This window comes from Euprymna scolopes, chromosome 14 (genome assembly GCF_053919585.1).
Source record: "Euprymna scolopes isolate OS-2025 chromosome 14, ASM5391958v1, whole genome shotgun sequence".
NCBI lineage: Eukaryota > Metazoa > Mollusca > Cephalopoda > Sepiida > Sepiolidae > Euprymna > Euprymna scolopes.
The window spans coordinates 150,982,112-151,006,477 of NC_136495.1; the positions used below are offsets into that span (position 1 = coordinate 150,982,112).

The 24,366-nt window shown below is 31.5% G+C and overlaps 1 protein-coding gene across 7 annotated transcripts in view; it reads right to left on the reverse strand.

Annotated features, from left to right (window-relative positions):
• LOC145293292 (tyrosine-protein phosphatase non-receptor type 5-like) overlaps window positions 1-24,366 on the reverse strand; it is a 360,679-nt gene that overhangs the window by 268,418 nt on the left and 67,895 nt on the right. For 5 of the 7 annotated variants that reach the window (XM_080139899.1, XM_080139904.1, XM_080139900.1 and 2 more), the window contains exon 2: window positions 14,492-14,605. The gene's annotated coding sequence lies outside the window, so the exon portion shown is untranslated. Of the gene's footprint in view, window positions 1-14,491; window positions 14,606-19,826; window positions 21,129-24,366 lie in introns of those variants that run through there. The other 2 variants (XM_080139903.1, XM_080139902.1) reach the window with 2 other exon arrangements.

The window sequence follows — 24,366 nt, forward strand, 5'->3', positions numbered from 1 at the left end:
TACTACACTACTCTCTCCACAACAACAAAAAGAATAGAGGATGCAATGCCTGGGAGAATGGTATTTGGACAACAGAACAGATACTACTTATCCTCTTGATAAAAGGTGGTAATGCCTGAAAGGATAGTGTTATGAACGGACATATATTACTCTTCTCTTCCCCCAAATCGAGGAAGTTTAACTGAAGAGACGTTGCGAGCTTGTCTTTGTTTTATCGTTACTACTATGGCAGGTGCTCATCTGAACTCCAATCTCTGGCCCCCCCTCGCCAATCTTTCACGATAAACACCCACCTAGCTGAATCCACTGTCAAAATTTTTCCCCACTCCTTATCTATGCCAAAATCAAAAGTAAGATTCCATGAACAAAACTTCTTTCTTAGAAGTGCACGCCTGTGGAACTCTGTTCCAGTTGCCTGTTTCCCACCTGACTACAACCTGGATGTCTTCAAGTCCAATGTAAACAAATTCATGATGAACCGCCTCTTTAAGTAAGACACTTTATCAAATCTCCAACACTAACATACTGTACACACAATAACCCTTATCCCCGAGTGGCTTCCGGGCCTTGATAAGTGGTAACTTCCTTGTAAAAAAAAAAAAAAAAAATATTGGTTCATCAGATTGAAATGAATAAATTCCGGCCGTATAGATTCTTCTATTTACGCGACAAGCGACTTTTTACTGCACGACAAAGGTACAACAATTAGCTCCTGCTGATTCTCAATTCGGTTGATATTTAGGTATGTCATTCAAGCAACCTGGGATTTTTAGCAGAAAAAAAGTCTATGACAGTCTGTCTAAATTAAAATATTGTTTTGATTAGTTCTTCATTTTATGAGATAGAATTTCATGTCATAACCAGGACCAACTTTTCTTTTTAACTCTAACCCTAATCCGATGAGACCCTAACACTGTGATTAATGGCAAGTCATTAGTGATGACACAAAATGACTTTCACTTGGGGATGTTGGCAACCTTCTCATGATCCCTCCTGTAAGTACATGATGTCTTTCTAGAAAGAATTTTAACGAAAAAAAATATCGGAGAAACCAATGCCAACAATAGAATTTTCGGATTCATACAAGCATGCCAGTCTGTCTAAATTAAAATCGGTTGCTTCATGTTGTTCTTGGCATAAGAATCCCAGATTACTTGAATGACGTGCCTAAATATCACAAGACTAGACAATTAGCAAGAGCCATTTGCCGTGCCTTAGATTTGTCGTACATAAATTGTTCAACCCTATGTGAGGAAGAAAGAAAAATGAAAATGCAAACGCTTATTTGCTATTAACTTGAACGCAATATCTGTACAAAGTCAATAATAATAAACGTTCAACAACATTCTGTGAATTGAAGTTAGTTTTTTTGTATCTCAGACATGATCGGATCAGAAGTGTTGAGAGAGAGAGAGAGAGAGAAAGGGGGGAAGGGAGAGGGGGAGAGCAATTGATGAGGAGGAAAGGGGAAAAAGGGCAAGAAAATTGCTTAAGGAATAAACACATTGTTTCTGCGCGAAGACGATGTAGAGAGAAAAAAGGTGTAATGGCAACAGTCACAACTGCGTAGGCGCAGTAATGCATTTAGAGATAATTCCCATATTATTGAGCCAATGACAGAGCTGCGGATAGTGCTAATACGTATAACGTGATTGTGCAAATAGATTTATCTGTCGATTTTATTGATTTCAACAATAGGCTTGATTAGAAGGTAACGTAGACAACAGTTGAGAGAGTATATAATCGATGTAAGGATAAATATGCAACTTTGAGAACACATTAATGTCTACGTGGGTCGTAGAACACCTCATATGATTTCCTGCTTATTTATTGGAGAGCAGGATGTATGCAGTTTGCATTCAATTCTTTTAGCCTTCTTTCTGATAATTTGCAAAAATCTTCTTACTACCTTTGACCAGCATTGAACTCAGAACCTCAAACATGTATATTTTAACAAACGTACTAGGCTTCTGGGACACATGGTCAAGCAGAAGAAGGTCTGTGGGTAAAAAAAAAAAAAAAAACCCGGTAATGTTGCGATAGCACAACGAAAATGAGGAAATCAATCTGAAATAACAAATTCAGTTGTTGTTTTACGGTTTTTGTCTTTTTTTCTACTAATGTGTCATCACTTATCAAGGCCACAAGCTACTCGAGGATAAAGGTTAATTAGATGGATAATCAGTTGAATATTAATACAGAAATTGTATTATTTGGATTACTATTCTCATCTTGGATGCTATTCTCACATTTTTTTTTTTTGCCGACATGACCTCCAACCTTCTCCAGGTGCACCTTGTCGAACTATAGAACTTTTTATGTAGACCTGATGAATCTGCACAGAATCTCGAATGGAACCCTTATTTGATCCACAGAGGCAGTTTCTCATCCATGACTGGGTAGAAATCTTAAGTCTTAATTGTATTCTTAGTATAGCCTGTATTGAAGATTGAACCATTAACCTCCAAAAGACTGTCTCTTAAAATTGATTAAACTTAACACTTTTATCCATTGCACCACTGGTTCTTGTGTACAGATTCCTGTATTTGACAAAACGTACTTCATAAAAGTTCTAGGTTAAACTGGCTGAAATGCTGCGAGAATAATATCCAAGATGAGAACAATCGTATTCTTATCATCTAGTTATTCTCATAACATGTTAGTCGAAGTAACTTTCAACTTTTTTCAAGTGTATCTTGTCGAACTTGGGAATCCTTCCGCCAAACTTGAGAATATGCACAGAATTTTGAACGACACCTTTTATTTAATCCACACACTTCTGTTCTGTAAGCCATAACCAGGTAGAAGTCTTAAGTAATTCGCGATTGATTTCTGCTTTATGCCTGCTCTGAGGATTGAACCTTGAACCTCGAGGTAAACGTCACTTAGAGCAAAATTTACTTAGTACTCTATCTGCTATGCCACAGGTTGTTGTAGATAGTAGTCCAAATAATCCCAATTGTATCAATTATCAATATGTAAATCGTGATATATCCAAACAGTTGTGCAAAGTAGTCCAGTTGTAAGAGTTTAGGCTTCTTACCATGAGGTCTCGATTTCGAATCTCACTAGATTCAGCCACTCTGAGGAGTCATAGACAATGAAACACATGTTAGTGAATAACTATATTTTAAAAACAATATATATGCCGCTCCCCATTTGGGGGTACCAAATTGGTCAAAGGGAAAATTATTCCCAACTTGCATTTAGGTAAAAATGCACTTTCGTATAAATAATTGAATTTATTCAAAACGTATCACAAAAACAAATAAAATAACATCTACGTAAATCACGATATATCCAAACAGTTGTGCGAGGTGGTCCAGTGGTAAGAGTTTAGGTTTCTTACCATGAGGTCCCGATTTTGAATCTTGCTAGATTCAGTCACTCTGATGAGTCGTAGACGACGAAACACGTGTCAGTGGATAATTATATTTTAAAACTCATCATCTCAGATATTCAAAACATGAGAACAGTTGTTTGAATAATCCAAGTAATATATATATATATATATATATATATATAAATGACCTCCCTGACAAAATTGTTTGTGAGATGGGTATATATGCTGATGACACCACACTCTATAACAGACATGACAGGAAAACAAATGAACACATATCTAAAGAAATGGCAGAAACACTAGAGGTGGACCTCTGATCTGTAGTGGAATGGGGACAAAAACAGATGGTCACATTCAATGCTGCCCAGATTAAACTTGTTTCCTTCAATAATTACAAAAAACCTTCTCTACCACCAATAGCAATGGCCAAAGACTCTTTATCTGAAAATACATCTTTTAAACTCCTCGGCCTAACATTCACAGGAAACATGAGTTGGAACAATTACATTGAGAGTATTGCCAGGAGCGCTGCGAGGAAGGTGGGTTCTCTCTACTGTGCTAGAAAGATACTAATGCCCGAAAGTATCCTGTACCTCTATAAGGTCACCATTCGCCATGTATGGAGTATTGTTGTCATATTTGGGTTGGTGCATCTGCTACTAGTCTCTCGCTCCTGGACATGGTCCAAAAGAGAGTCGCCAACCTGATAGGTCCTGAACTGTCATCTAAGTTTCATCCTCTGTCCCATCGACGAAATGTTGCATCCCTCTGCCTGTTCCACAAGTACTTTAACGGTGAATGCTCTGATGAACTGCAAGCACTTGTACCCCCTCAAAGTAAATACCCCCGACAGACCCGACAAGCAGCTAAATCCGACCCTTTTACAGTAGAGATCCCTAGATGTAAGAGAGCCTTCTATTCCAGTAGTTTCTTCCCCAGAACAGTTAGACTTTGGAACTCCATTCCGGTACCCTGCTTCCCCAACTGTACTGACATGCAGAAGTTCAAGTGTAACGTGGACCGACATCTTGCTGCCCAACTCCCTACATAGTACTCCTATAGCTTATGTCCCTAATAGTAGCCTCCTACTTCAAAGTGGCAATGTGCCTTGTTTGGGGTGAAAATGTTATAATATATATATATATATATATATATATATATATATATATATATATATATATATATATATACACTAGATTTGATCAGATTTGAACCCGGTGTGCTGATTACATAACTCGTGCTAGTAACTAATAGGTCTAGTGAAACTTTTCTAAAGAATAAATGAAGAAGAGGAGGGGGATAAGAATGATCTGCTAGGTAGGAGAGGATCTAAAGGTTCAAGACAGCAAACGTTTATGGGTGAATGAGCACTTAAGAAGAAAAGAAGAACAGTCATTAATTGAATGAAAACGAGCAAACGAAGAAAGACAGGCAAGAAAAGAAATTGTGAGTAGATAATTTAATAAACTACAAGATGAATGAAATAAAAAGGAGGAGGAGGTGGGGATAAGGTTACACATTAATGGCTTTTATTGAATAAAGTTGCCGGTAAGATTTAATCATATTTTGCTGGTCCAAATCAAGTTAGTATCGAATTGGAGTTTGTCTGTGCACTTGTGATGTTTTTAATCAGAAAATCAATACCTACGTTTTTTTTTTGTGGGATGATTCCACTCATCTACCTTTGATTACTTCTGAAAAATAAATAAATTGAATAACACTCCCAGACCAATAAACTACTCCTCCTATTCAAAAAGTGGAAATACAATACATAATGAAATTAATAGACTGCTCCACATAAAATAAAACTCGGCTCCAAAATAGTAAATCAGTCTGGATTTTCTATATAGAACAAAGAATAATTTAACTTGAAACATGCGAGTGGGGAGGGCAATATGCACAAATAATGTGAACATGAGGAATTGGTAATTATCTAAAGCAAGAGGTTTCAGTTTTGATTCAGAGACATTTCATGAGATTAAAATTTTAAATATTGTATGAAATGAGATAAAATTTTTAAATATTGTTTGAAATGAGTTTAAATTTTTAAATATTGTATGAAATGAGTTTAAATTTTTAAATATTGTATGAAATGAGTTTAAATTTTTAAATATTGTATGAAATGAGTTTAAATTTTAAATATTGTATGAAATGAGGGCAAATTTTTAAATATTGTATGAAATGAGATTAAAATTATAAATATTGTATGAAATGAGTCTAAATTTTTAAATATTGTATGAAATGAGATTAAAATTTTAAATATTGTATGAAATGAGATTAAATTTATAAATATTGTATGAAATGAGATTAAAATTTTAAATATTGTATGAAATGAAATTAAAATTTTAAATATTGTATGAAATGAGATTAAAATTTTAAATATTGTATGAAATGAGATTAAAATTTTAAATATTGTATGAAATGAGATTAAATTTTTAAATATTGTATGAAATGAGATTAAATTTTTAAATATTGTATGAAATGAGGTGAAATTGTTAAATATTGTATGAAATGAGATTAAACTTTTAAATATTGTATGAAATGAGATTAAATTTTTAAATATTGTATGAAATGAGATTAAATTTTTAAATATTGTATGAAATGAGATTAAATTTTTAAATATTGTATGAAATGAGATTAAATTTTTAAATATTGTATGAAATGAGTTTAAATTTTATAATATTGTATGAAATGAGATTAAATTTTTAAATATTGTATGAAATGAGTTTAAATTTTTAAATATTGTGTGAAATGAGTTTAAATTTTTAAATATTGTATGAAATGAGATTAAAATTTTAAATATTGTATGAAATGAGTTTAAAATTTTAAATATTGTATGAAATGAGACAAAATTTTTTAAATATTGTATGAAATGAGTTTAAATTTTTAAATATTGTATGAAATGAGACTAAATTTTTTAATATTGTATGAAATGAGTTTAAATTTTTAAATATTGTATGAAATGAGACTAAATTTTTTAATATTGTATGAAATGAGTTTAAATTTTAAATATTGTATGAAATGAGACTAAATTTTTTAAATATTGTATGAAATGAGTTTAAATTTTTAAATATTGTATTAAATGAGGTCAAATTTTAAAATATTGTATGAAGTGAGGTCAAATTTTAAAATATTGTATGAAATGAGTTTAAATTTTAAATATTGTATGAAATTAGTTTAAATTTTTAAATATTGTATGAAATGAGATTAAATTTTTAAATATTGTATGAAATGAGATTAAAATTTTAAATATTGTATGAAATGAGATTTAAATTTTTAAATATTGTATGAAATGAGATTAAATTTTTAAATATTGTATGAAATGAGATTAAAATTTTAAAGATTGTATGAAATGAGGTAAAATTGTTAAATATTGTATGAAATAAGTCGCATTTTTAAATATTGTATGAAATGAGATTAAAATTTTAAATATTGTATGAAATATTTTATGAATGAGGTCAAATTTTTTAACATTGTATAAAATGAGGTCAAATTTTTTAACATTGTATAAAATGACATCAGAATATCTGGATTTACCGATAATTTCTATACAATGTTTTGATGAAATAAAGCTTCTGCTTGTCTTTTTAAAATTGATGCAGGACAGCCTTCTACTCTGATATGTTCTTCCCTCTGTTACTTTGAAATTCCCTACCAGTTTCCTGTTTCCTCGACTGTACTAATATATAGAAATTTAAATGTAATGTGAACATACATCCCACTGTTTTACTCCCTACTTAATCTCTGTAGGCATGGTCTTGAATTCACAGTAGCTCCTCACATTTGAGTAGCAATTTGACTTATGTGAGGTGAATATAAGTAAAAAAAAAAAGATGTTCATATTATGATGTTGAGTTTTTGAGATGAGGATTGATAAGTTGAATTATTTAGATTATTCAGACTACTGTTCTCATCTTCTGTTATTCACACAATGTTTCAACCGATATGTCCTTTAACCTTCTTCAGGTGTATCTTGTTGAACTCAGCAATTTTTCTGTCGAACTTGGGAATCAGCATGGAGTTTTGAACAGAATCCTTTATTTAATCCACTAAGGTAGCATATTCTCATTCCATCAGCCATAACTGGGTAAAAGTCTTAAGTAATTCACAATTGCATTTTTAGTATTGCCTACACTGAGGTTTAAACTTTCAACCTCCAGAAAAGTGTCATTTAGAACTGGATTTTACTTAGTACTTTATCCGTTATGCCATGGATCAATGTGGTTCTAAGTGACACTCTTCTGGAGGTTGAAGGTTCAATACTCAATGCTAGCGGCACTTGAAATACAATTGCGAATTGCTTGAGACTTCTATATGGTTCAGAACAAAAATATGCTAAAAATAAGCTGGTTCATATTCTGTATAAGTACCATAAAATTCAGGTACTAGCTTCAACAGAACTTGAACCTGACACGTCTTGGTGTAGAGTCCATGCCTGTAACCATTACATCATACCACTTCCACATTTATTCACTACAGAACTGAATCTGCTGGAAACCAAAAGAAAGGGGTGAAAAAAGAAACTAAAGAAAGTAAAAAATGCGTGATCAGAAAGTAGTTGAAATTACTGCTCGCAGATAACGCCAGGTTTCTTTGCAACTTACAAAGAAATGAAGCAATTAGAAATGTCCGCTTTCCTTTCTTTTGTCTAAATCTCAATTACCAAAAACTATGGTGCAGCCAATTGGCACCAGTTAATTCTAAGACATGAGAACTTCATGGAAGACAGATTAAAAAAAAAAAGTTAACTTTGAGAAATAATATCTGAATATGAAACTATTTTTTCCATTACAGTCACATGAAAAGAAAGGAAGTCATGTAATGAATGGTTATAAAATAGTTTTTATTGACTGAAAAAATAGAAAGAGGGAAATAAATCTGATGAAGATTCTATGAAAAGCTTTTAAAAACTAAAGGTAGGGAAAAGAACACATGCACACAAATTATATATATATATATATATATATATATATATATATATATATATATATATATATATATATATATATATATATAATGGTCTTGGATATGACCTTAAACTATATCCGATGGTGAGGCCCAGCTTACAGGCTTTGGGGAGAGTGGAGCCACCCTTTAATTGCCATTGCTCCCAGGTCCACTCTGACCCGGAGTGGTAGTACCAGTTAGGGTCCCAACTATGGGTTAAATAGAAACTGACTTGAAAAAAATATATATATTCAATTAAAAATTTTTTTTCAAAATCACTACATTCGGCATTAAATAACCTGAAAAAGGTTGATATGCCGTAAAACAAAAAACCAACCAACCATATATAAAATAAAAATCTCGTGATTGAAAATTTATTAAAATTTAAAAAAAAAAAAACTTATAAGCCTGTAAGGAAGGTATACAAAATTTTATTTATTCAACAAAGAGTACAAATAAACAAGAAAAAGCTTATTCCATGGAGTTTCGAAGAATGCAATTCTTCTCATCAGAGGGAAGAAGTTTGCAAAATATACAATAAATTTTGCAGGTTAATGCATTAAAGGAAACAAATAATATGAAATTAATCATATTTGCATTAAAAATAGTTATTGAATAGTTACTGACAGTTTATAAGGATTCAATGAGATTTAGAAAGCAAGAAACGAGAAAAAGGATAGGGTAAAAATCCAATGAGAAAGACGGTAAAATCCAGAACAAGAAAAATCCGAAATGGGTCCGTATATATATATATATATATATAAAGTCACAATATTCTTTCAGAGCTACAATGCTCTTTCCAAAATTATAAAACTAAAATAATATCCGAAGACAAACTCGAAACACGTCCAACATGTCAACTGAAAAATACTAAAATATTAAATAATAAACAAAACTAAAAAAACAACAACTTGGCAGTTCCACTTCTTTATATATCTACTATTATATAAAAAGGAACTGTGTGTGTGTGTGTGTGTGTGTGTGTGTGTGTGTTAGTTCCCTATGGACTCTGAAACGGCTGGCCCAATTTTTTTCTGAAATTTCACACAGATGTACTTTATGTATCTGGCAGTGTTTTTAGGTTTTGTACCAGAATGTTTTCAATAAGCGATAATCGAAAAAAAATTTGATAAGAGAATGAAAAGGCAATTTTGATCAAAGCTAATACTCTATACAGCCTAATATCACAAATGCATTTGTGAAGTTTTATTACATGACAAGCAGAAAGTCCCGGCATATAAAAATCAACAGTGCACATTTAAAAGCAACATAATCATGGTTTTTCTACCCACTACTACAACTGTGACGTCATTCACAAAAGCAAAATGTAACACAAGGTCGTTTTTAATGTGGGGGAAAAACCAGCTCCTCAAAAGAAGGACAAAAGGGGCACACTGGTAGGGACCAAAAATAATAATTGTCTCAGTATAGAAGGTTTCCCCTCCATTGACCAAGGACAAATTATCTTAAGTGTAGCATCAGAACAGATACTACACTTTGAGTTATATATTTTTTATTAACTCTGAAAGTTTACAACCAAAACATAAAAAACAAAAAATTAGGCACAAGGCCACTTAAAAATGGGGAAGAGGGGTGTCCGTGGTCATCCTCGTCCCTGTACCTTTGCTAGTCTATGCTGGATCTTAGCTAAAATTCTCATTCACCACAATACCTCAAGCACACCGGGGTCGTCCTATCTAAGGTTCTCAAATCATATCGTGTGTCCGATCGATTTTTTTCTATTACTGACAATTACTATATTGTCCAATTGACTACTGTACACTCTTTAACCCTTATTCTCGAGTTGCCCCTGGACCTTGATAAGTGGTGATTCTTTGTAAAAAAAAATAAAAAAAATAAAAACATGCCAACCTCTTTTTTTCTGAATATCATATATATATATATATATATATATATATATATATATATATATATATATATATATACACACACATTGTATTAAATGTTTATTTGAAATGCCCTATTATCTATTTTATGAGATTTGGCTAAGTTTTTTTGTCATTTATTTTTTTTTTCTGCTATGTATTAGGATTCCCTACTTAAGATTTCCTACAGAAATTACTCTATCCTTTATGGAAACAACAACAACAACAACAAATATATATATATATATATATATATATATATATATATATATATATATATATATATATATATATATTTATTTATTCAAACTAAAGATTTAACAATAATGTTTTCACAAGAATCAAAAACAATTTTTTTAAATGATTTATTACAACACTGGAATAATGGTTTTTGGTTTGGCTTTGCTTAACCGAGCGTATCATCACGCCCACCGAGAGAGTAGACCAGTGCAAATAACAGCGTGACGTCATTTCCTGATCAACATGTAGGTATAAAAAGTTAAAAATGTTGAACTACGTAGCCATAACAATATTTTTCGTTAGCTTAGATTGTGCATGTTTTTTTTTTTTTTTTCCTAAAGAGAAAAAACAATTCTCCATTTGGATAATTATATATTTGCAATTATTATAATAATTGCAAATTGAGATAAGTTTAATCTAACAAAATATAACAGTAAGTGGGTTGTGTTTGAATATTTATATTTATCGAAGGAAGTCGAATATTTCATTTTATTTATTTATTTTTTTAAACTGCAAAACACAATTTTTATATGAGAATATTTTTCAGTCCGTTCTTTTAACAATAAATAAAACTTTTCATTGAGTATTTCCGAATATTTTAAAGTTAGAATCATTTTTCACAAGTTTATTTTTTTCTTTTAAACTAAAACAATTGATAAATTCAATATTTTAGCACCGGCGTAATTTATTTCTTTGAAATTTATTTAAAACTTAAAAGTTTTTATTTGTTTGTTTTATAACATTTTATCTGTAAATAATTTACATGACTCAAATGGGAAATAAAATAGGAAATTTTCTATTCTCTCGAACACATTCATTTTATTCTTTAAATTCTTTATTCTCTCAAACACTTTATTCATACGAACACAAATTCATCTTCAAATTCATTAACTAATCAGTTTTAATTAAAGTTTTGATATGAACTAAAAATAAAAAGTACATAAAATTTTAGTTAACAGATTTTCTTGTGTTTATCTTATAAATAAATATTGTTTGGTGTTTGTGCCGTGTTCTTACCGTGCTGAAATAAAAATATTATTTAGAAAGCCATTCTTAATAGGGAGAGGCTTTCTAACTATTCTGCACTTTCACCTAACAATTTGATGATAAAAAAAAGATACTATAAAATTCAACTTGAAAATCCTATGTAAAATATAGCATGGTGTGTACACTGCACAAGCACCACTATTATTATTATTATTATTATTATTACCACCACAACAACAATAATAATAAAAAAGGTACTTCATGGGGAACGTGGAACCTGAGTAAACAGGTTTTACTTTAATGGTTGCTCCTTAAAAAGCGCATATGCAAAAGGTTTTCATTGGTTTATTTAATCACGAAAACTTTTTTGAAGGTAACATTTGAGGCAAAAAAAAAAAAACAAGGCCAAAATCATTATTTGAATATGTATGAAAAAATAAATGTAACAAAAAATAATATTATTTAGTGTGGGAAAAAATATAATAATAAAAATAAATTAAATTAAAATAAAAATAAAATAAAAACAAGTACGAAATAAAAGTATGAATCAAATTGAATTAAAGAAAAAAAAAATTTTTTTAAATAAAATAAATACACGCTCGTTTACAAAAAAATTAAAACCCGTTTACGCAGGGTCCATGTTCCCCGTGAAGTGCCAAAAAACACTGTAGATGACCTCGACTGGCGCCACACCAACTAGTTGTGAAGGGTCAGGGAGGATGGAAAGTCCGAGGTGGGAGAATACTAACCAGATCTCCACTGGAAGTATGCAGTTCAAATCTGGTACCTTAGAGAGGCACTTTGTCACCCAAACTCCAGGAAACACCAATATCCGATGCCAACAAGAAATCGATGGCAAACGGCTGTTGCGATAACGTGTAATCATCTGCATGAGTAGTCAAGAGGGAGAGAACATTGGAAATCTGGGGAGACTTGTCACGCGGTCTCTAGCGAATACCACAGGTTACTGCCAGTGAGCGATCAATGATGATGGCCTGTGAGACAACTCCTAGTGAGTGAAATAATAATAATAATAATAATAATAATAATAATAATAATAATAATATCCCCTCCCAAATTCACCACTCCCTGATTTAATATCGTAGTTGTTTACTATATTTTCTTAGTTTTTAACCAATGTTCACATTGTGATATGATTATCTTTTAGTAGTTATGTGAACTTCATTTCCGTATTTATGTATTCTGCACTGATATGAAGATGAAGACTATAGCGGAGTATAGGATTCCTAACCATGTAACTGATGAAAATACGCTACACATTTTGATGAAAAACATGGGGGAAAATGGGCATAGAAGAACAGAAAACCAAAATTTTAAATATTATTTCTTTATTTAAAGTAATAGTTATTTAAATATTTCAATATATAATCTTGTGGGGGAAAATCCAGCTCCCCAATAAGGGGCACTCAGGATAGGAACAAAAATTAAAATTGTCTCAGTTATGAAGGATTTCTTCTCCACCGGCCGAGGACAGAAAAGATGAATTGTAGCATCAGAACAGATACTACACTGTGATCTTGTCAAGAACTGTTTGTGTTTTATGTTTCTTTAATTGTTTGATCCCTAAATCCATAATTCAGTTGTATCAGTATTAGATTGTATATTGTTTTAAAATTACGTCATTTTACATAATATTTATATTTTATATTGAATAAAGTTCAGTTTCATTATTAATCGAATTGGGTTCCTTTCTGTTCTTTTTTAACATGTTTTAATGCTCTTTTTAAAAATGCCATCATATAGTATCGACAGTAACAGTTCGACAAATCTTACCTACATTGCCTGCAGGTATTTTTCAGTTAACAGGCCTTCCATATCTCGATGGCCGTGGAATAACTGACCATTTAGAAACATAAGTTTACATTATGATGTCATAATATACCGTCTTTTGCCCCTCTCTCTTTTCTATCTCATTGGCTCTCCCATCTCTCTTGCCCCTCCTTCTTTATATCTCTTCCTATTTCACTCTCTTTCAATTCATTCTTTGCCTCCCCTTCTTTTGCTATTTATTTATGTCATGCGTCCTTTCTTCCACCATTTAGCACATTCATGTACATATTAAAAGTATGCACGTTGACAATATAACACCATAAATTTTTTTTACTAATATATATATATATATATATATATATATATATATATATATATATAGCCTAAAGAAGCTTTGAATAAAAAAATGCAAAAATAAAAATAAAGAATGCAGTTTAAATTCTATGGCAGACTTAGCACCTACATAATCCGACTTCTATAAATTTTATAATGACAAAAGACAATTCATTTATATAAGGATGGAAAAAAAAATGGCCTTAACTAAAATTGTTAAATAGAAATAGACTTAGCACTTGCATAAGCCGATTTCGCAAAAGTCTTCAATTTTAAAACAGAAAGGAAGTCATGTAATGAATGGTTATAAAATAGTTTTTATTGACTGAAAAAATAGAAAGAGGGAAATAAATCTGATGAAGATTCTATGAAAAGCTTTTAAAAACTAAAGGTAGGGAAAAGAACACATGCACACAAATTATATATATATATATATATATATATATATAATGGTCTTGGATATGACCTTAAACTATATCCGATGGTGAGGCCCAGCTTACAGGCTTTGGGGAGTGTGGAGCCACCCTTTAATTGCCATTACTCCCAGGTCCACTCTGACCCGGAGTGGTAGTACCAGTTAGGGTCCCAACTATGGGTTAAATAGAAACTGACTTGAAAAAAAAATATATATTCAATTAAAAAATTTTTTTCAAAATCACTACATTCGGCATTAAATAACCTAAAAAAGGTTGATATGTATATATGAAAAAGGTATATATATATATATATATATATATATATATATATATATATATATATATATATATACATATATACTGTCTTGTTTTGTATTGCATGCGTGTTTTCATTTTTATTTCATTACTTTGATTTTCAGCACTTTTGTAAATGGTTTATGGAAAGAGATGATAGGCCAAATACCTTACACAATGTTGATATAAGTGTTTATAATTTCGAGATTACTTGATTTCGTTTTGGTTTTAAAAGTATAATCTGGTTTACTTACCCTGATTTTGTCAATTCCAGTGTTAGAGAGAGGGATTTTTAGGGCCTGAGAAAAGGCTACCCTCAAAACTTGTAGTGAGGATCGATTTAATTCTGCAACTGGGACACCAAGTATCTGGAAAATAAATAAATTACAAAATTAGATAATGTAGGCTTATTTTTTTTATCAAAGTCTGGAGGCCACTCGAGGATAAGAATCAATAAGTGCACGGTAGTCATGAGACAATATCATCTTAATCATTTGTAGTTGAAATTTGGTAAATTGGATTACTTAAGGGGACGGATCATCAAGAACTTGTTCACGTTGGACCATATTGTACCTATTTACTATGCCTCCCCACGGGACAGAGTTAGACACCAGGGTCGTTTTTTAACGTGGAGAAAAGGTACAAAAATAAAAATTGTCTCAGTCGTGAAGGATTTCTCCTCCACCGAAAGAGAACAAGAAAATGAAGTGCAGCATCTGAAGAACAGATACTACACTTTGATCTTGTTGGACCATATTGTAGTTAGCTGGAAAGCAGGGAAACGGAAGACAGTTCCACAGGCGTGCAGTTCTAAGAAAGAAACTTTGTTCATGGAATCTACGTTTAGGCTTAGGCACAGATAAAGAGTGGGGGAAATTATTGATAGTGGTTTCAGCTAGACGAGTGTTTTTCATGAAAGCTTGATAAGGAGGGACCACAGATTGGAGCTCAAACGAGGTCTTAGAAAAGAATTCGCTAAGCATTACACAAATTATCATTCAGATCAAATGTATACAGCAACATGTGTATACATATAAACTAGTGGTGGGACGATTAATCGGAATCGGAATCGTTAATCGTAAGAATCATGTATTTTGGGAGGTATCGGAATCGGAATCGCATCGTTAAAAAATACCTTAATTTTCCGATTCCTTCATTACGATTCTTTTAGTCTGATGTTGAAAAAAAGAAAAAAAATTTCCTGATATTTCTAACCGCAAGAGAGAAATAAAAAGAAACCAAAGAAATTCATTATTAACAGGGCAATGCTTAGTGCCCCTCCCTTACAAGGTTCATTCATTCAGATCTATTGTAATCAAAACTACAAAAGAGTTAACTTGAAAAGAAGTATGCAGGGCTCTACATTGCGAGTAAAAATAAAAAAAACGCTTATCTTTTTGGCGATTGTTTTTTTTTACTGACAAATCGTCTAATAGTGAATGAAAATGCTTTTTCAACTTATATTTTCTTAAAATAAAACGAGAAAAGTCAAATTATTTAAACAGTAAAAGGTTTAATAGAAGAATATACTTTTTTTTTCTTTTTTTAAAAGAAGGCTTTTGAAAGAAATATCTCTAAAATGTTATTTCAGATCATTTAAAACTATCGCAACAAGTTTTAGTCTCCCCTCCATCAAGGCCAGAGGTTTCGGAGAAACATTAGATATTTTGTAATTAATATGGAAAACAAATGACTATGATTGAAATATTCGTAAAGTTGCTGTATCCCTTCACCTACAAAAAATTCTTTAAAATTACCACTATTAAAGGTTTTCGATGGTGCTGAAAACGAAAATAACAGTTAAAATCCCAGGAAACGAGTAGTTTCTAAGATATGAAAAAAAATTATAGTTTTAAAAGTGGGGGATCACTTTTCTATATTAATTTAATGTAAAATGAACACCCACTTTATAGCCACCTTTTTTTGTCTTTTTGTTTTTAGAGGCCTGGTAGACCAACACAAAACCTACCTTAAAAAACTTGTTTTCAGCAGGTTTTCGGGTGTGCTGAAAACGAATATCACATTTAAATTTTCCACAAATAAGTATTTTTCCGGGTATTAAGCAATGTAATTCTTTATGTTTTTTAGTGGTGGCCATTGTTGTATGTGCAAGTGCACACATATTTTTGCTTGATATCCAGAAAATAACTTATTTGCGGAAAATTGAAATTCTATATTCGTTTCCAGCACACCTGAAAACCTATATATAAACAAGTTTTTTAAGGTAGGTTTTGCGCTGACGTGGCCATAAAGTGGGTACTCATTTTATGTTAAATTAATATAGAAAAGTGATCTACACCTTTTGAAACAATAATGTGCAACAATAAGCACAAATGTCACATAGCCCACTACACATTTTAGGTCATCAGTTTTCATTTGTTAAATTCCAATCAGTAGTCACCGAGATTTCGCACTTATAAACTTGCCAAAAAGATAGTATATCTACACATATGGATATATCTATACTGATAGCTAAATTGAATATTTAAATACTCATATCTTTGGTTCTATAGAACGAAACTACATAAAAATTTGCAGGCTTTTTGAAGATTATAATACTATTCTATGGTTAAAATTTTATGACAATTGGTAAAAAAGAACCTATATTTTCAAACCAATAAAATATGCCCAAATTTATCTACATTTGTATATATAGTGTCCTGGCAAGTCAGCTTCAGTTTTGTTGCTTTGGGATGAATTTTGTTTAGGGCTTTTTACACTATGAAATTTACTTTATGCATGAAAACTAAAGAGGGGATATAACATATGAGAAATATTTGGAATCAAGTCTCCCCTTGCTGTTACTTCAGATCATTTGAAACCATAGCAGCACGTTTTAGTCTCTCCTCCATCAAGGCCAGAGGTTTTGGGGAAATATCAGATATTTTGTAATTCATATGCAAAACTAGGAAAACAAATGACTATGATCCAAACATTTTATGGCTGTAAAAAATGTGCCAAAAAATAGGCTCTGGATGATGGATGATCCCCTTAAGGGCAAATATCACATAGCCCACTACACAATTCAGGTCATTACCTTTCCAATGAGCCTTCATTTGTTAAATTCTGATCAATAGTCGCTGAGATTTGGAACTTATAAAATTGCCAAAAAAAAGTATAGATATATCTATGGATATATCTATACTGGTAGCCAAATTGAATATTTAAATGCTCATGTCTTTAGTTCTATGGGACAAAACTACATGAGAATTTGCAGGCGTTTTGAAGATTATAATACTATTCTATGGTTGAAATTTTATGACAATTGGTAAAAAAAGAACCTATATTTTTAAACCAATAAAATATGTCCAAATTTACCTACATTTGTATATATATAATGCCCTGAGCAGCTGCTTTGGTTGTCTCCCCTACATTTGCCGTTTTTGTTGCTTCTATCGTCTCCCTTGTGGTCTTGCCAGGCCACTAATATATAAATAATCAAAGTTAAGAATGCATTCGTAGGATAAAAATCCAAAGAATATCCACCAGGTTTATATAATAGTGCTCAATAATAAATAAAACTATTTATATTACTATTTAATTATACAAACATGTAGAGGCTTTGGTACACTGGCATGACAATGTTTCGATCTGTAGTTGTAGATAACTAATATCTCATTAGGTGAAAAAGAAGAAAAAGTCTGCCTTTTTCTTTAGGTGTTTATATCGAATGGCTTTCCAATATAAATGCCTAAAAAATTGGCGGATGTTTTTCTTCTTTTTGTTGCTCCAAAATAATATTTTCTTTATGCTAACAAGCTTAAGTTTGAAATAGAATTTTATTAGTCTGTCAGTTTGAAATAGCATTTTCTTTTGTTCGTAAGGTTTAAGTTTGAAATATTATTTTTAGTCTGTAGTTTGAAATAGTGCAAGCTTAAGTTTGAAATAGCATTTTTTAAAGTCTGTCAAGCTTAAGTTTAAAATAGCATTTTCTTAGTCTGTCAGGTTTATGTTTGAAATAACAATTTTTTTAGTCTGTCAGGATTAAGTTTGAAACAGAACATTCTGTAGTCTGTCAAGCTGAAGTATGAAATAGTATGTTTTTAGTCCATCAAGCTGAAGTTTGAAATAGCATTTTCTTTTGTCTGTTAGGCTTAAAGTTTGAAATTGCATATTTTAATCTGTTGAGCTTAGGTTTAAATAACATTTTTTAGTCTGTCAAGCTTAAGTTTTGAAATAGCATTTATTTAGTCTGTCATGCTTAAGCTTTGAAATAGCATGTTTTTTGTTGGGATCAAGTGAAATAGAATTTTCTTTCGTCTATCGGGCTTAAGTTTTGAAATAGCATTTTTTGTCCTGTCATACTTGAGGCTAAAATTACATTTCCATTACTAAATGCGCAAATGAACTCATTTTAAGAATGCATTCATTCTTATTATCTGAATGTAAACCTTCATGTTTAAAAAGCCAACCATAAATACTTTTGTATCATTAGTCATTGAATTTTCGTATGTAACTATTTTCACCTGTGAAGTGACAAAACACACTTTCATCTTAATGTCAGTTTAATAAAATTATAACTTCTCTACAGGTTACCATTCTGATTTCTTACCAAAAGATAAATTAAAACAGGTATTTCTTTATTTTTTTTTCTAAAATAAATGAACATTATTATTATATGAAAATTCATGACTTAAAAAAAAAAAACTCTTAAAAAGAATTAAACTTTCGCAATAAATAAAAAATAAGCACGAAAATTTATAGAATAGTTTTGAACAGGCGTTATTGGACAACTTAAAAAACTTATTGAATTGCCCTCCCCTTGTTCCAAGTTGCAGTCGTCAAAAATGAAAACAAAAACATTGTCCTCAAGACTAAAATATACAAAAAATATATATATTTAGTCCTCTCGAGCGGCACTTTAACTTGCAAAAAATGCATGCGGAGCTCCGTCGGAGTTTTCCCGTTGAGGGCGCCTCAGGTGATTAGCAATAAACTAACCCCATTTCAAAGAGAGAAAGTAAAGCCTGGGCGAGTGGACCTCCTAGAACTGCACAGAACTTTACTCCCATCTAAATTCAACAAGGGCCGAATCATTATAGGAATGATATAATCTTTGATTGTGCGCGCCGAGGATTAAGATATATACAAGCGCTAACGTTTTTAAGATATATACAAGCGCTAATGTTTTTAAGATATATACAAGCGCTAACGTTTTTAAGATACATACAAGCGCTAATGTTTTTAAGATATATACAAGCGCTAACGTTTTTATCTTATAAACATATTTTCTGGCTTTCTTAAGACTTTTAATTTCAAATTTCTGGCTATCCCATTATTCATGACTAAAATATATCCTAACATAATCATAACAAGATAAAACTGTGACAACATTAAGGTACCAGATATATTAAGTTACAGGTTTATTAAACAGAAAGTATAGTATGTTCTTTCTTTGATTTTTGAAGAACTCCAGTTAAATTCACGTGAAGAGTTATCTAGCAATGAATTAAGATTATGAAAATGTTACAATATTTCATGATAATAAAACAAATATGACAAAAAAAAGGAAATAAAAATATGATGAGCAAAATTAACGTTTTTAATAATTATTAAACGCCTAAATCTTAACGTGAAATATTTCTTTACCTCCCATACCTTGAGAGCTCCAAGTTACCTCCCTTGAGAAATCAATGTGATTTGCAAAGTCATCTGAAAATAGGGACCTTCTTCTCACCGGGTATTTAGCAGAGGAGTAAACAAATAAAAAAAGGGGGGGGGTAAAAATTTAAATGTATAACAAATAAATGTTATCAAAAGCAAGATAAATTACTTTTCTACTTACCTAGATAAGTTTTGTGTGCTTTAATGTATTTTGAAGCTTTTGAGTTTGTATTACTGTACACATAGATTCGAAAAAGTTGTCAAAAAACAAATATATAACAAATAAATGTTATCAAAGGCAAGATAAGTTACTTTTCTACCAAACTGGATATAATTTTCGTGTTTTTATTCAATGTAACATGTTTACTCAGCTCGAAAACCATACAGTGTTTACCGATGTATTGGAACATTCAAGATGGCGTCTGATTCTCTCTTTAACACAGTAAGTTTGGGAAAAGGTGTTATAAATAAAAAACTAGATAAAATACTGTTAAAAACTCGTTCAATATATGTTACCGTGACATAGGTTGACATATATTCGGCGGGTTTTTAATAGTATTTTGTCTAGTTTTTTATTTATAACACCTTTTTCCAAACTTACGGTGTTAAAGAGGGTGTGAGACGCCATCTTGAATTTTCGAATACATCGGTAAACACTGTATGTTTTTCGATCTGAATAAATATGTTACATTGAATAAAAACACAAAAAACATATCCAGTTTGGTAGAAAAGTAACTTATCTTGCCTTTGATAACATTTATTTGTTATATATTTGTTTTTTGACAACGTTTTCGAATCTATGTGTACAGTAATACAAACCCAAGCTTTTTTTTTTTTATTAAGTTTAAAAAAAACAACAATTAGTGTGTAGTTCCTAAATTAAACCGATAACAACATGGCCGATCCCGAACTTGTCGTCTTCAGATTGTCAATAATGACTGGAAACTGTAAAAATAAACAAAGATGAAAACGTGACACTTATTAGGTGGATTTCCAGCAGTATTTTGTTTATTTTTCCAGTTTTCAGCCATTACTGACATGTTCGGTATCGGTCATGTTGTTATCGATTTAATTTATGAACTAGACACTAGTTCTTTTCTGAACCGAATAAAAAATTTAAAATACGTTAAACACACAAAACTTATTCAGGTAAGTACAAGAGTAACTTATCTTGCCTTTGGTAACATTCATTTGCATATTTGAATTTGTTACTCGTTTTTTCGTTTGTTGGATTCTCTGCTAAATCCCCACAAAATGTTATGCCATTTTGACTTCCGCTTTCAGTTTAGCTGCTGTCATGTCGACGTATAACAAGGAAAAGTACTTTCTAATTAATATTTATGTAATTCCAGTTTTATTTTAAAGATTTGCATCAAAAAGTTAGTTTTTACTTTGAAATATTTTTAAATAAATATCTTGTAATAAAAATATTTTTTAATCTAAACTTTTAAAATACATTGTAGCAGAGAAGAGATCTCCCTGCGAGATCGCACGAGAGTTAGCTAATTTACATATAAATCAACTCGCGCAAAGAGCATAAAACCGGTTGACGTCTAAAAGGCAAGCAACACATGCTATTTGAGTATCCACCGCGACGAACGGACCTCGCTAAAACATTGTTATTCTATAAGACTAAAAAAAAAAAATCTATATTCAATTATAACATATTTTATTAAAAATAAAACTATTCATAAAAGAAGCATTTCAATGTAGTCAATAGGTACTTTTCTTTTTCTAGACCAGCATAACTTCCACTAAACAAAAAGTGGAAGTGAAAATAAGAAGAGCTGCACAGAGCACTCTCTCCTGCTCTTCAAAATTAGCTTCAAAACTAAGTCGGTGATGTCTTTTCCTCTTTCTTGTAATCTTCTTCATATAAGAGATGTTGCGAGTCTAACTCTGCTTTATTGCTATTTTCCTGGCAAGCGCTTGGCTGAGATTCCATCTACGCGTCCTCTCTGCAAAACATTCACAACAAACACTCGTCTAGTTACAAACACTGTCAACAATTTCTATCTGTGTCTAAATCTAAATGCGAATTCCATGAACAAAGTTTCTTTCTCTGAACTGCTTGTATGTGAACTCTATACCACGGGGCTGCTTTCCAGCTGACTACAACATGCTCATCTTCAAGTTCAATGTAAGCAAGTACTTGTTGAGCCATGTTCTTAAATAAGCAAATTGTACCCAATTTCCACCACTAAAAATCACTATGCTGTTGTCTCATTGACCACCTTACACTCATTCACCCTCAACCTTAAGTGGCCTTCAGGCCTTAATAAATGGTGACTCCTGTGTAAAAAAGAAAAACGTTTATTGAATTTAACCTACGAGAAAGACCTCAATAATCACATATGTTATGAAACTGCATTACTCAAAATACTTGGAGAAGTATATTTTATGCTGATCAAATCGAGCAGAATATGGACCATACTTTTTTTTTACATAGAATTTCCAAATTGAATTCAATCTTATAGTATTTTTGTTTATTAAATTGTTAGGTGAAAGTACAGAACAGTTACAAAACGGCCTATCCTCCCCATGTTAAGAATGGTTTTCTAAATAATGTTATTATTTCAACATGGTCCGTATTCTGCATTGACATTATCATTCATTTTTTTTTTTTTGCACTTGACATCGATGCAAAGGAAATAAGTTTTATTAATAATTCTGAAAGAAATAAAAAATCTTTAAAAATTATTAGAATATAAATGTTAACAAGGGGTTCAGGGCTTGGAGCAGAAATGCAGAAAGGTCGTTAATTAGCAAAATTTATTTAAATTAATTACACCATTACGCCGCATTACTTACACCAAGTTTCACTCAATCAGTGCTAAGTACATCCTTTGATTCCTCTCTAAAATTCGAACTAATAAAATGTAATAAGAATAAAAAAAATCCCCATTCAATCCTGGACAACACCAGGTTTTCCTGCTGATTGTATTATGAAATCAAAATCATGGGAAGATTAATATTAAAAAAAAATTTTTTTTAAATATTATTTTTCCCAAAGAAGACATATTGTCACTTGGACATAAATGGTTACTATTTGGGGCCATGTCTATAGGGACACTCTAAGTAGGGAGATGCTTGTTCACATTACATTTAAATTTCTGCAGGTTAGTACAGTCAGAGAAGTAGGAAACAGGGAGGAAATTCCGAAGTCTAGTAATCCAAGGGAAGAAATTATTAGAGTAGAAGGCTTTCCAGCATTTAGAGAGCTTTACAGTGAAGGAGTGAGATTTTGCTACTTGTCAAGTCCCAAGGATATTTACATCGAGGCAACACACTTATTGCAAGTTTCATTAAAATACTTGTAAAAAAAAAAACACTAGGATGCAACATTCTGGTGATGGGGCAGAGATTGGAGCTTGGTTGATAGTGCATAATTTATTAGGTTTAAAACCTGGAAAAGATGACATGATTCTATTTCAATAAAAACAGAAACATCTCTTCACAAAAACAGCTATTCACACCCTAAAATAAATATGGTATCGCAATCAAATTGACAGAAAAAGTAGGAACCATCATCATCATGGACACTGCTAAATATATCGAAGAAGCAGAAACCTAACTCAAAAACACAAATTTCTGCAAATCACTCCCCAAAGAACCAACTTTCAATTACAAACAAGAACTCACTAGTCTTACCCTCCTGCACCTCCAAGATCATCACTTCCCTCATCCCCACAAATCCTAAAGCAGCCAATTTCTAAACCACTCTCAAATACTACAAACCCATAACAAACACTGGCACTACCACCACTACAACAGATACGCTTTAAACACTGACCCTAAACCTCAACAATATCAATGAATTAACCAAATCCTTGAACATATCACCCACCGGTAAACCTATAATATCTTGTGTTGGCATGCTAACATAATATATTTCTGAATATGTAGACCATCTTTTAAGCCTTTATTACCTAGATTTCCTAGCTACATCAAAGACACCACACTATCTTAAAACTATCAGACAAATCGACAATCTTTCGCAAGAAAGTATTTTAGTCACCTTTGACTTATCAGCTCTTTACACTAACATCCCTCATGATGAGGATGTACAGGGCTGTAAAACATTCCAGAATACAAAACATTTGTAAGCTAATATAATTCATCCCCACACAAAACAATTTTCAATTCAACAACCAACACTACTTCCAGATCAAAGGCATTGCCATAGGCACTAAAATAGCCCCCATCTATGCTAATATATTCATGCTTTTGTTAGAAAAAAAAAAACTTCTTCAAAACTTCCCCCTTGGACCCTTCCCCTGTTGCTGATATAGTGATGACATTTTCTTTATATGGCTACATGACCTCACCAACCTAAATACATCAACAATTTTCATAACACTATAAACTTTACCATGGAAAACTCATAATTCCATTCTATTCTTAGATTTTACTGTCATATCCCATAACAATAAAATATCGACGTCTTTCATAAAACTAAACTCATTGACAATCATAATAATACAATATTCCTCTTTCACAAACGATACATTCAAGTGAAATGGAA